The 13,543-nt window shown below is 39.5% G+C and overlaps 1 long non-coding RNA gene across 1 annotated transcript; it reads left to right on the top strand.

Moving 5' to 3' along the window:
* The first annotated feature begins 824 nt into the window (after positions 1-824).
* Positions 825-11,300, top strand: LOC134174575 (uncharacterized). Its single transcript, XR_009968698.1, has 3 exons — positions 825-1,181; positions 9,194-9,290; positions 11,173-11,300. It is a non-coding gene; the product is annotated as an uncharacterized LOC134174575 (long non-coding RNA).
* The last annotated feature ends 2,243 nt before the right edge of the window (positions 11,301-13,543 follow it).

Below are 13,543 nucleotides of genomic sequence, written 5' to 3'. Positions count from 1 at the left end.
TCTCTTGCTGAATTACTAATAAAATCCTTACAATAAAGTGAAAATGATATGAGAAGTCAATGCTTTACAGCAATATGTGAAATGTTTACTTCCCTGCTAGTGTGAACAGACTACAGTACAATTAAAATACAGGGCTACTTCAAACAACCACTTACATGGTTCCTCCCAGGAAAGAGCCTATCTGGACCTAAATTTTCTAGAGAATTCTCAACACATAAGAAAAGCTCTGAAATCCATTGTCCAAGTATATTCTAATAACTGGTTATGATTATCTTCTACTTGTTAAATCTGTAACATAAGCAAAGAAAGGAAGAATTTTGTAAGTAAATAACACATTGAGACTAACAAACTGAATTCCTTATAACCTCAAGCAGCCAAATCTGTGATTAAGTTACCCTGTTTTTGAAGGCATCACCAGCTTGTGAGTAAGCATTGGCTAGCTTGGCACTCAGATCTTATGCTCATAGTTCAGATCTAAGGTTATTTACTATCTATCCAAAAACACTGTTGAAGTTTTTTTGTTTATTCTCTTCTTATAAGTACTAAAAAAATGAGAGAAAATTGTCTGTATTTCAGGGTATTTTTTAAAAACGGTAATTCAGATAAGACTACCCATAACAAACCATAGGTCTTTGCTTCTGTCCTCTTCTATACATAAACAAGTATAAAGCCAGACAATAAGGGGTTAAGTAGTAGTGATAAAGATGCAGCTGGGCAATGTTACACTAAAGAGACCAGCTGATGGGCATAAAAGAGGATTAGAAAAAGGAAAAGGAAACAGATGAAGCTGGATTGAGTGCTGGCAGGGAGAGTCTGGATTTTTGTTTAGGAGGATTCCTGTTTAGGCTTTTGTAGGGAGCTCAGCTAATAGAGTGAGTTTGGATTTGTTTGTTGGTTACTTCCTGTGCTATTTTTTAAATTGTTTTTAAATTTCAGAAATCTAGAAAACCTGAAGTTGTGAATGTGCATTGGCAAATATATACTGAAGTGTGCAACTATGAAGATAAATCTTAATAAGTAGGGTTTTCTAGGTCATAGGTGGGAGTGATAGTGGGCTAGTCTGATACTGAAGGATTGGAATAATATGAGGCTGATGTATCCTTCACCAGAAAAATGGTGGGGAAGTAAAATGGAAGATGTAAGACCACGGAGAACCTGGCAGGAATTTTAGCAGCATTCAGGTAACCATCTGTCTCTTCAGATGCCTGTCTGCTCCTGAAATTTTAGCGGGGATAACTTAGTGAGTAGCTCAATTAAAGAGTTCCTGGGTCACCTTCTTCTTTTCCATGGGAAGGAAGAAACTTGCTGGGAATACTGTGCCATGTATTTTTTTGTTAGTTTAGTTTTACTTTGGGTGGGGAGCAGAAATGGGGAGAAATCTAATGCTTGCATAAATACGTTGTCCGGGTTCTGCTAATCCCAAGTGTAGCTATACTCATTCTTCCAAGTATTAACTGATTTGATGAAACCCAGAGCTTTTGAAGCATATCAGTATGATATTGACCTAATTTCATTCAGGCCTTGCTAGCTGCTCACAAGAGAACCAGTCACAGCTTCTGTATATGCATTTCTTCTCAAGTGGGTTTTGCAGCTTAAACCAATCTTTACACTGTTGAAGTTATTTTTTAGATCAGAGTCTCTGTGCTAGGCTGAAAGTAACAGAATGCGCTACCTTGCCTGAGCAGCAGGCTTCTCTTAACCTGATTCTAGGTTTGTGGATCTAAATAGAGTTGGTGGCTGGAGGGAGCTAGACTTGTTCATCACCTAGAGGTAGTACAGTGGTGGTACTAGGGTATTGTGTTCTTGCCATCCTGCTATCCGTCAACTTTAAAGTAATGCTGTGTGGCTGCATTTTTTTAGACAGTCCTATATCAGAGTTACTAATATGAAAGATTTGCAGGTCATCCAGAATACTTAAAAACCCCAAACAAATAAAAAACTAACCCAAAACTCCAAAGGCCCAATCTCCAGAACCGGTGGAATTTTTTGCTCTTGCCCTATGTTTCTCATCACAGGGAGGCAGAATAATCCCTCTATACGTGTAGAGGTTAATCTTGCCTTCAGACCAGAATTCATAATGCCTTATCCCCCAGAGAGTCTCTAACTGTGCCTGCACAGGTAGACTACAAGTGTGAAAACCCCTCCTTGGCAATGGGGCCAACAGGGGTCACTGAGATGTCTGAACCCCAAGCCTCTCAGGGTGGCTGTGGGTGCTCTCTGACATGCTGTTTTTTAGGTAATGTCCAAGATGAAAGGAAAGAGGTAGCTTTAGCTGGATCAGGCCACTGTAAATGGCCAGGAACAGCTCTAACAGCTTGGCTGATTGGACTTGTGTCTGCATGAACAGTCCTTGCACTGATATACTAGCATAGATACTGCCACATAATTGCAGGCTCAGACTTTGGAGTCCTCATGAACTTTGTCTACGTAGTTCTGGTATTTCCTAACACTGCATAGGTGTAATCTAGGGCGAGCAAATTCGGTGTAAATGAGGCTGACTTGCTTTTAGCCTCTCCCTCACAGCAGAAGCAGTGTCTGCTATTGCATTATGCTTTTCAATTCTGGAGTTGTGGATGCTGTCTTTGGCAAGGCCACTGAGATTCAAGAGACTGAGACAGAGCAAACTTCTGCTGGCAGCTATCTGCTTGTGGCATGCTAACATGAAAAGCTACAGCTGACTGATGTCCTGGACTCGTGCATTGGCTTATTACACAGTTTGTGAGAGGTGAAAGTAATGAGCTTGTGCTTTAAATCCACGTGGAGTTTATATCCAAATTCCCCCTTACTCTGATAACTCAGTATTTATTACAGTCGTAATAGACCTCCTGTTCTGTGGCTTCTTCCTGAAAGACCATGAGACTACATAATGGTGCTGCAAGGGGAATATTCTCCTCTACCTTTTTTTACTCTTAGCCCTTTTCAGCTAACTCTTCGAGACTGCACTTACCATTTTCCCACAGGACAGCATTTAATTGCTCTTTGACTGACCTTCTGCCTTGTCCCAACAACTTTGCCCCTGAGGTCATTTCACCAATTCATTATTCTTGGTGAAGGAGAAAAAAGCCCTTCTTAATGTCTGAGCTTCTCTCCCTGTTATTGTAGAGCTGATTAAGGGAGAATGATTTAGAGTTATTTACCGCCACCTTTTAAATATCAGGTAGCAAAGTGTTCCCTGAAAAGAACCGTTTGAAAACCCCTCCACCACTCTGTGCTTAGAAATTCTATCTTTCATATCCAGAAATAGGTTAAATGTGATTTTTTTGGCAGAGACCTAAATATCGTGCTGGATTATTCAGCATTGTTGTCCTTCTCATGCCATCATTTGCTTTAGAAGCAAAAAGGCAGTAAAGCCCATTCAAATACATGTCCTTTACAGAAAAAAATAACACTGCTTTAGAAGGCAATGCATTTTTATTGGTTTAAAAAGCCTACTAGTTGATCATACAGATTATTGATGCTTATAGCAGTCTGCTGAAATTGGGTGATGCTGGTCCATGCCTTAAGAATGATTATTAAGGAAAAAAATAAGTAGGCCTCTGCATAGGAATAATCATTTCCACATAAGTGCTTCGTTTTCACAGTAAAGCTTCCTTTTCATACACTCCCGTTCTGTTCAGTAGCTTTGGGTTCATAAGATACTTTTAAAATAAGCATGGAACATGACCAGAGCAAACCACTTGCAATGTTAATGTGTTTTATGTGCAGTCTGTTTTGTCCAGTGCTGGTGTTCATTTGTCTGGTGGGATGGCATTGGCTTTTTTCTTTAAGGGAATTTTCTTTCTAACTTTGCCCCTTTGGGCAGCTTTCCTTTTATAAATACATCACTCATCAGAAGTTTCAAGGCAGTATTTGTAAAAGGTCTTCAAAATAATGATGAATGACTAAAATGAGCATTAAAAATATATAAATTTGATAACTATTCATCAAGATTACAAACTAGAAGTGTATTTCCTCCAGCTAATATGTGGAGCACTTTACGCTGGCATAGATAAATCATGAATCAGCCAAGGGGTTACTTAGGGCTTCCAATTTCTATTAGGTCAGCTTACTAAAGGCTGGCTTTCTGAAGAAATGCAGGTGTAGGGGCAATTTCTTTTTTAAATGATAATAATTAACTCTGCGGATGAACATAGTAGCAGGAAAAAACCCTATTTTTCCTTGTATCTCAGTGAAACAAGATCTGAACCTGTTCCTACGGTGTTCTCTCTTGTTGTGAGGAAAAAAAGAAGACCCAGAAAAAGTAAAGAAGGAAGATTTCTCTCAAGTGCAGGGCTGAGATCTGTAAGAAAAACCCTTCCTGTGAGCAAGTGAAGGGGGTGGAGATTTACGCTAAAATAAACAACTATGTAAGATCTAGTGTTGAATGTACAGACAAGGCTGTGGGCACTGGCTTTAAAACGTTTCATCCCAAGTATCCAGTGTCTCCCAGAAGGACGTGCAGTAGGAGGAAGTGTGAGGTTAAGAATTCGGGGAGATTGGACAGATAGTCAAAAGGCTTGGGTAGACAGTCTGAAATTCATTACGAGAGTGTATCCCGAGGGTCACCACAAACATCCTATAAACACCAGTGAACTTTTCTGCAGTCCAGGGCTGCAAGAGTGAATGTGGTGTGTCATGAGACGTCTCCTCCTCTGCACACACGTACCAAGGGGAAGAAAGAGGGAGATAATGATGGGTACTCTCTGAAGTGGTTAGAAACACAGCTTCCTAATCTACTTTTAAATGTCTCCAAACTGATTAGCAAATATGATCTGACTTCCCAAATGTCACAAACGTTCTTTAAATCATGCTTCCATTTAAGTCAGGGTCATGAATACCTCTCAAGTTGAATAATCAAAACTCCTCAAACTTCTGTCTCAGTAATCTAGCAGGAACATGCATTTGCGCACATGTACACTGATACCATTTCAGTGATTAGGAGTGAAAGAAAACACAAAAATACAAAAAAAAGAGGAAACTGGGGGTGAAACAAAGGTCATAGGTGGATGATACAAAATTCAAAGCAAGATTATTTTGTATTTTAGTAAATTCTTTGATTACTGTGTCCTATCCTTTTCAGAAGGGTTTGCCAAGTGACTCGGTGAAAAAGAAATTAGGTGCCTTAAAATCTCACAGTGAGGTAACCCAGCAGCATAAGCAGGTCATCCCAACGAAGTTTATGTGCAAATCCTGGCTTGAGCATATGTGATGTCTTTGATTCTGAACACCTGCCTCAGCTTCCTTTCAAAGAGTTTTGGATGTTTCAACTTCCTCCTACCCTTGTTTGTAATACTTTTAAGTTGCATAAGTGTGTTACAAGTTAAAAAAGCAGTTATGCCTCATGCTGAAATGGCATGGGAAATATCAATGGAAGAAATGTATTCTAAAAAATGAAATGACTGTTCTGTAGTCCATGTTGCCTATAAGCTTCAAATCACCTGAGCTTTAATCTTGAGGGCACTTGGCACAAAGTTATGCTGCTGAGTGCAGTGGGACATCTTTATCTCTGAATATAGTGTAAAATGTGCATGAGTGCTTGTAGGACTTGGGTCTAATATCAGAAAGCTCTTTTGCAGCCACAAACCTGAAAAAAATGTAATGGAAAATAAGTTCATATCACATTTGATTAGGTCTGAGTTGCATGCCACGAAGATTGCTCCTCTTGAGACTGTCTGCTGATTTGTTGTCATCTTGTACAGACTTTTCATCTGAAAGTTCAGTTTTGCAAGTACAAGATGTGGGAGCTAAGATGATATATTGAGGCATATAAGTAATCAGGAAAAAATGCAGTTCAGCCCATGTATTCTTTGGAAATATGTATAAATATTTACAAATTATAGAGTTAAATCCAACTCATTTTGTAAATGAAGGGATATTCTGCCTTTTTTTATGGGAAACATCAAAATCCAGGAAGCATGGGAGAATAAGACATGAAATCTTTTCCAAGGGGCATTCATAAACTCTCATAAAATCAAGCATCATGCAGACTTCAACCTTTCTCCTACTTTCATCGTGTGCACGCCTACGCATCCATGTGTTTGTGGCAGCAACTCTTGTACCAGAATGTTTTGGGTTATTTTTTCCCTTTTTTGCATTTACCAATTACTTTGTAAACAACTTGAAGAGATTGGTGAGGGACTGCTCTGTAGAAATGATAGCACATCTGCAGCACAGGCTGTTAAAGTCAACAATTAATTAATTGTTAAGGGCTCTGTTCATCCAAACGTTTGGCTCTGTATTTACTGCATGATTCATGGCTTGTGATCCCTGGTTTCCAGACAGCTCAAAGTCTGGTCCTCCATTTCAGTCCTTTCCCTGTTGCCCATTTTACCCTTCACTGCCTGCACCCCTCTGTAGAGAGGTGAAACCATATTCCTCATAGTGTAGTGGTGCTCCATGGCCAACAGCCCATCCATACAGTGTGCAGACCCACTGAGCATGTTCAGTAAACACTGGCAATATTCTGCTGAATCCTTGCCTGGTGTCAGCAATTCACCAATAGGACAATAAACAAACAAGACAGAGGGAAGCACATGCAACCATCTTTTGTGTAGCTGGGTTTCGGTAGGTTAGACTTTAAGACTTTGGTGTAAAACACTGGCTGTCAGTTGTAAAAAAAATAGATTATATCAACCTGTATGAAGTTGCACAGCACTGTGGTCAAGGGAGGCTGTGGCAGTCTGGGAGGCACTTCATGTCCCAGTTTGATTCTTAGCCTCCAGATAAGAAATGTCATAGTGATTTGCTCCAGTCACCTCCCAGGGAAAGATCTACTATCTTCCAGAGTATATGGGTTAAAGAGAGATCATTACATTTACAGTGAACCAAAATCATTAGGTCTTAAGTAAATTCTTAAGGGAAGCTCCCTTTTAAAGAAGGAGTGCCAAAAAAAAAAATAATTGCTGCAACAGTAGCTAGAGCTAAAACATTATTTACTCATTAATATTTTTGTTATTACCAACTTGAAAAGCTCCCTTGGTATATAGCAGTAGAATATTAAAAGTGTCTAGCAAAATAAGAAGTGCCTACACTGAATAATTAAAGTTGTCACTGAAGAAACAAAATGTAAAACCATAAACAAACCTTGAACAAACAAGAAATAATGAATCTGTGATGATAAAGAACCAAAACATCTGGTATCTCTGCCAGAAAGCTTCTACAGATGTGTTCTGATGTATGATAAGAAGAAATAACATTTTGAAGTCACAGGCCCTCAGTGAGGTTCCTGCCTTCCACTGTGGTTAAGTCACAGGGAGGTGCAGCCAGCTTTGCTCCTGTTGTTGGTCTTAACAGCCCTCCTGGTGAATTGCACAGATTTTTGAGGGCAAAAAAAGTGACAGAGAGAAAGCTGTGTTAGTTGTTGTTTCCTTGAGGCATTCCATTTCCAGATCCAGGCTGCTTCTAAAAGCAGCTGTAAAACAGAACCCAAACTTTGCCTGAGTAATCCAGTTCAGATGACACCAATGGGGAGAGACTAATTGGCTTGGTATATCTTTTTAATCTTGAATTTCTGTGTCTGGGGGGGGCAAAGATTCTAGTGAAAAGAGTATTTAATGTCATAGCGCATAGAAAAGTTCTTCTCCCTCTTTCTTCGAATACATTCTTTCCAGCTCAGCTTCTAATTTACACCTAGTTTCCAGATGACAAATGTCAGTAAGCTGCATATCCACAGGTAATGGCCAGCTGTCATTAGTCCAGGCATTCTACTGGAGGTTTCCATGAGTTAATAACAGTAACTTCATAAGGCGTTTTCTAAATTCAAAACCCAATTGCTTCAGAATCAGGTGACAGGTTCGTATATGAAGATTCATTGCAATGGTATTTAAAAACAAAACCAGAAAAAATGTAAGTCATCTTGTTTGATTCATAAGACATTAATAGGGCTGGAAGTGGATGCTCTACCTTTTCCCCCGTATCTGCACAGTTTTTCTTATGGCAGGACACACAAGAAGTCACTTTAAAATAAAAAAAAAAAATACCTGGCTGGCTGCTGCAAAGATCATTTATCAAGAGAAGAATTCTGTGGAGGGAAATTCTGACCTCTAAACCTGCAACAACAACAAAAGCCAGTGTTTTAAAGAGTTATTTTGAAGCCTAAATAAACCTTGACAGACTCCCCTTAAACTTCTTTTACAGCGATTAATTTTCAACTAGGGAAATATTGACTCTGAGAGAAAATGAAAATATTTCCATCTTCTTTCTCTCTAACACTGCATTATAAGATCATTTGACCTACTAGATAGAGTGGAAAATCAGTCTTAATGTTATTTGGTGGATCAGGTTTCACATCTCTCTCCCTCTGTTTTCCTTTGCTTCCCCTGTTTCAGCGTGTCATCTTCCTGGCTCTCTCCCCTTCAGTCTGGCTGGAGGATGCAGAGCCCTTGGTGCTTGGGCTGCCTGGAAGGGCAGGGTGGCTGCCTTTTCTGTGGGATAGTTGCAAGGATATAGGGGGCAGTCTCATGGAAGGCCATGAGACAAAAATCCACCTTGTCCAAGATATTAAACCATGGTTATGGTTGCTCAACTTCACACTGGTTGTATTCCATCTCTGTGGTAAGGAGTTGTCTATTTCAAGAACCACAGAATGTTAAGTCCCACTGAAAGTCTTCCTTATGAGGGAACCACACAATATTTCCTAGAGAGGCTACAGCCCTTTCTCCAAAATCATTTTCAGCCCGTGTGTGTATCCTATTTGTTTGACTTCATATACAAGGGGGACAGAGAATCTTCTAAAGCAAATATATATTTCATCCTTGCAGTTTCCAGCTGATTAGCCAATTCAAACAAGGTGAAGAGCAATTAAGAAAAAAGTAAAATCTAACTCAGATCTCTGTATCAAGAAAGATCTAGAGAAAACATCACTCAACCCCACAGAATATTCTCCAAACTCTCCTTGGAAGGATATGAAATGTAAGTTGTCTATAGTTCATTGCTTTGGTAAAAGTGGTTGTAAAACTACTGTTTGTCACTGCCCTGAGGATTTGCCTCACCGTGCTTCCTTCCTGCAGAAAATCTCTGAAGGAAAGAATTATTTGGTTTTGTATGAATCAGGAGAAAAATGGAAGTTAAGGATTTGTGTAAAGGCAGAAGGTACCAGTTATCAATAGATCCTAACTGAATAATATATTTAACCCTCCACAGCACATGTAATTGCCATCCAACTGAATTCATTTGTAGGTAAGTACATAGAAAAATAAATATTCTTCTCTTACAGAATCCTTCCAGAGGGTGAGGTTTTGAGTTCTTTTCATGGCTAGCAACCAAAGCAAGGCTTCCTGATGTTCTTTTCTTCCCGGATTCAGTTCATTACGGTAGGACAAGATTTATGGAATCTTTCCTTTGGAGGATTTTATTATTAGGCTTCAGAGGAACAGTCTGTTCTTAGGCACTTTCATCCAATGTAGATGTGTTGTAATTGCATGTTTCTGACTCTCTTAAAATATTTCCTATAATTTCCTATAGATTATAATGGCACATTTATTGTATTTCTGTTTTTCATGACTTATGACTTAGCTGAAGTGACATTCTTAGCAATTCGAAGAATAAAAGAAAGTTTGATGGGTTTTACTGTGCAGTTGCCACAGTAAGCATCAGGAATTTAAAATGGTAACTGCACCGGTGAAATGCAAACAGCCTAAGTGTGCATTACTGAGAACTTCTTAGCTTAAGTCCGTTCATTGCAGTGCTGGTGTGCCAACTTAAAGATCAAAGTCCAAAGTTGCCAAATCTGTTAAATAAAAGCTGGATGAAATGAAAGTTTACACTTTCCTGACATATAGAAATATACATTAAAAATGAACTCTGATGATTTGGCTGAACACTGTGTGAGAATACATATATGAAGAGTTAATGGACTTGATAAGACTGAGTAAATATTTGTTTAGGATTGCCAGCAGGCCCCAAGCCAAGTTCTTTTAGGCCTATTAGCCAGACTAAACCACTGTGCTCACTCCTTTCACTTTGTTTTCCCCAAAGGTTGTTTCAGAAGAAGATTCTCTTCTCTTTTGACTACTTGTAGGTTGCAGGGTAGCAACTTCTATCATTTCCCTTTAATGGCAGAGGTAGCCAGCCCTCAAAGAAAGCCATGCTGGCACTAGGATCTGAGCTAACCTTCGTAAGCATCAGTAGACACAATCCCTTCTGCTGCCAGCTGTCCCTCCACTGCATTTCAGTGTTTAAAACCTTCAACAAATATGACCTTCTAGTACCTTTCATGACCAGACACTGCAAGAGTCTTTCAGCTCTCATCTTGATTTACTTTAAAGCTTCCCTATTCACACTTACAAGACTAAATAGTTGTTTTTTTTTTCCTAGTGAGTTTTCCCTTTTTTTCTAGAAGGAGACAGAGCCTTCTACAGGAGAATAGGCTAGTGGCCACTGCTCTGTAATGGACCCCCTCAGTGTATCTCAGTTTTGCCGTGACATGGATTATCCAAGGGGAGAAATATTTTATCCAAAACCAATTACCACAGAGTCTTATATTTTCTTGGATAAGGTTTCCCCATAATGTACAAAATTGTCTGGCAATACTGTGCCTTAGTGGGAGTTTCAAGGTGAGACAGAGATGAATGAGGGTGGTCCTGCCAGATTGTACAGGGAATCTGAAAGGAAAAGGAGTTTCCTTTGAGATAAGAAAACCAGGGCATGCCTACTACAACTTTTCACTCTGCCTAGTTAGAGAGGGGAGCAAGGACTGGTCAAACCAGGAGAAACAATGAGGAAATACTCAGAGCCGGATACTGAGCTGGCAGAAACCAGCATAGGCCCTCTGGAGGAAACTAGTTGATTTACATCAGGCCTGGATGCAGAATTAGGATAGAATACTTAGAACTGAGATTTACTATTGAAAATTGACAGTTTTGTGGGGGCAGAAGAACAAGTCCTGCCAAATAATTCACAGAAAAAGATCGGGATAACTTGTGCTCTGAGCAGAGCCAAGCTACACACATGTTCTACAGTTTCAGATGCGCCAAATTCTGGAGCTCTACATCTCCCATTTGCAAATGTCAAAACACTGCAATGATGCTCTTTCTTAATTAGCTACTTACATGCTGAAAGCATTTGACAACTGATTTATCCTCAGAGTGGCTGATGGATTCATTATCTTTCTACCTCAAAACCTGATGTTTTTGTAAAAGAGTGAATTACCTGATAGGTCCACACAGCAAGAAAGATATTCTTGTTTTGCAACAGGATGCTGCTGCTTCTGGGCTGAATATACCAGACCATTTCCTTAGTGAAGATGTCACATTCATGCACAAGCCCAGCTATGTTCATGAATTGTTAATGCATCCGTAGCACCTGCTGTAAGCACCTGATGTGGAAAAGTAAGTATAGCCATCTCTCATGTATGAGTATTGCCCTTGTATGTTTATTGAAATAATCTTTGTTGCTCTTTTTAAAAATTAAGCACCTTTTATTGGGATAAGTAATAAGTATTTTTTCATTAGATTGTTAGAAAAGGAGCTCCTACAGCCAGAGAAAAGAGAAAAAACTTTCAAACACAGAAGCTCTTCTTCAGCTGTGCTGAAGATGTATACCTGAGACAGACACAGCAGTCTCCAATTTATGTACAGGAAGTTAATTCCCTGTCTTCTGAAAGTTAAAACTTGCTGCCCACTTTCCCTTTTTATGCCATATCTCTCTTCCAGTCAGTTCTGCTCCTGTCTTTGCTTCTTCTCCAGTACCTATACTTCGCAGCCAACTGGCCTTCCTTGTCCACCTTTGTTTCATATGCATAGAACACACAATGAAAAAAGTGCAATTTCCCCTCAAGGTACCTAAAAGCCATACTCCAATGTTTGCAGTCTACAGGATGATTACTATCTGAGAGTAGAGCATAGTTTCTGTTCCTGCCTCTTTCATAAGCAGGTTGGCTTTCAGACAGACATCTTGTTGCATCTTCAGATCTGCATCTGTAGAAGCAGTTGAAACTCAGAGGATGCTGTTCCTTTTGCCAGCCAGTTTGTCACAAATCCCTTGCAAGGACTTGTGCAATCTGTGTGCTGGGTTTTTTTTGGAAAACTGCTCTATGACTTACTGCATTATTGCTGCTATTGTCACTATTACAGGGATTATACAGTGCAACCAAGGGCTCCAAACAGAAATAAGGGTGTTTTGTCTTTTCTTTCAGTAGACGTTGCATAGATAAAAATGGAGATGAAAAATACTGTAATTCCTTCATCTACTGAATAACAAGAGGAATAGCATGAAGCAGTAACAAAGCAAATGCCATTTTCATAAATTATAATAATTGCCCTTCTTTTCTGATCACTTCTGTTGGGATATGTAAGCATTCTGGAATGAATGAGAGAGAGTGAAGAAGAATTTAATGAAGAAAACCTCAAGCTGTTAAAAGAGATACTGGGTATATAACAAGGGAGATGGGGAACAGTGCCGTCCAGTTTACCTGTCTATGGTGCTACTAAAGTTGCTTAGAGAGACTGTGTTGGCAAAAATAAGTTGAGAGGGGTGGGGGTGGGGGTGGTGGGGTATAAGGAAACAAATCTTTATTTTATCCTATTTTCTTGTAATTTAAAATGAAACCTAATAGTGACGGAAAGGTTGAGGCCCAGCCGAACTGTGACATGTTCTTTCAAGGGCACATCTCCAGTCTCAAGCTGAGGATGTTCTGTGTCACAGCAACAGGTCCTTCCAGGCAAGGCAACAAAAAGATTGAATAATAAGACAAAATGAGAGAAGAATGGGCAGCATTGAGATGTCTACTGACCATCCCCTCTGCTTAGGAGAGGAGGATGCATGAGAAGGGGAAAGACAAGGGAAGGCGAAGTAGAGAAGAGAACAATTGGTTTCTCCTCCTCCTCCTAGTAGGGGTAGTGTGGGGGGAAACAGAATAAGCATGCATAGAAAAGGAAGACTAAAAAGCCAGGGGGTGTCACACAGGAGGGTTAAAGTTAAACATGAGACAGTTGTAAAACCAAAAAAAAGAAAACCTGGGCCCTTGAAGTCAACAAGACTTAAGATGACCATTACTCTGGCAGTGCTGTACTGCCCAAGAGGGTGAGCCCACAGTTGTCAGTGTGTTCTTCTCCTACAAAGCAATTCCTCCAGCAAAGCCTTTATTTACTACTCTCTTAAACCATAAAGAACCTGAACTATGTCATTTCTACTTGCTATTTAACCACACTAAGTTCACAGAAAGCATTTTGTATGAGGGACATGACCTGGCTTGTTAGCTCCACATGTTGTAAGATACAGAAAAGGATCTTTCATACTTCAGAAGTCTTATTTCTCAATTGCCGGTCTTTTACTTTTTAACTTCTTTGCCGTTTTGAATGGATTTCAAAACAAATCAACAGACACATAGAGTCTTTGGTTATTTTTGGCCAGAGCTGGATAAATGAATAGTTCAGAAAGTTTCTGACATTGTGCCAAATGTCTATGTGCCTAAAGTTTAAGAGTCATGTTTTCCAGGAAACCTTGAAGTTTGCCGAGATTTATGCTTTTGATATTGTCATCCATTACTGTATTCAAAGGAGTTGTCTGCATAAAGGTTGATAGAGGGCAGTCAAACCTTTTGCACTGAACAAATTATATCATTAGG

Source organism: Pezoporus occidentalis, unplaced genomic scaffold (genome assembly GCF_034315485.1).
Source record: "Pezoporus occidentalis ecotype Australia unplaced genomic scaffold, CSIRO_AGI_Poc_V1 ctg61, whole genome shotgun sequence".
Taxonomy (NCBI): domain Eukaryota; kingdom Metazoa; phylum Chordata; class Aves; order Psittaciformes; family Psittacidae; genus Pezoporus; species Pezoporus occidentalis.
Note: the sequence above shows the minus strand (reverse complement) of the source record. Positions and strands in the feature narration are given on the sequence as shown.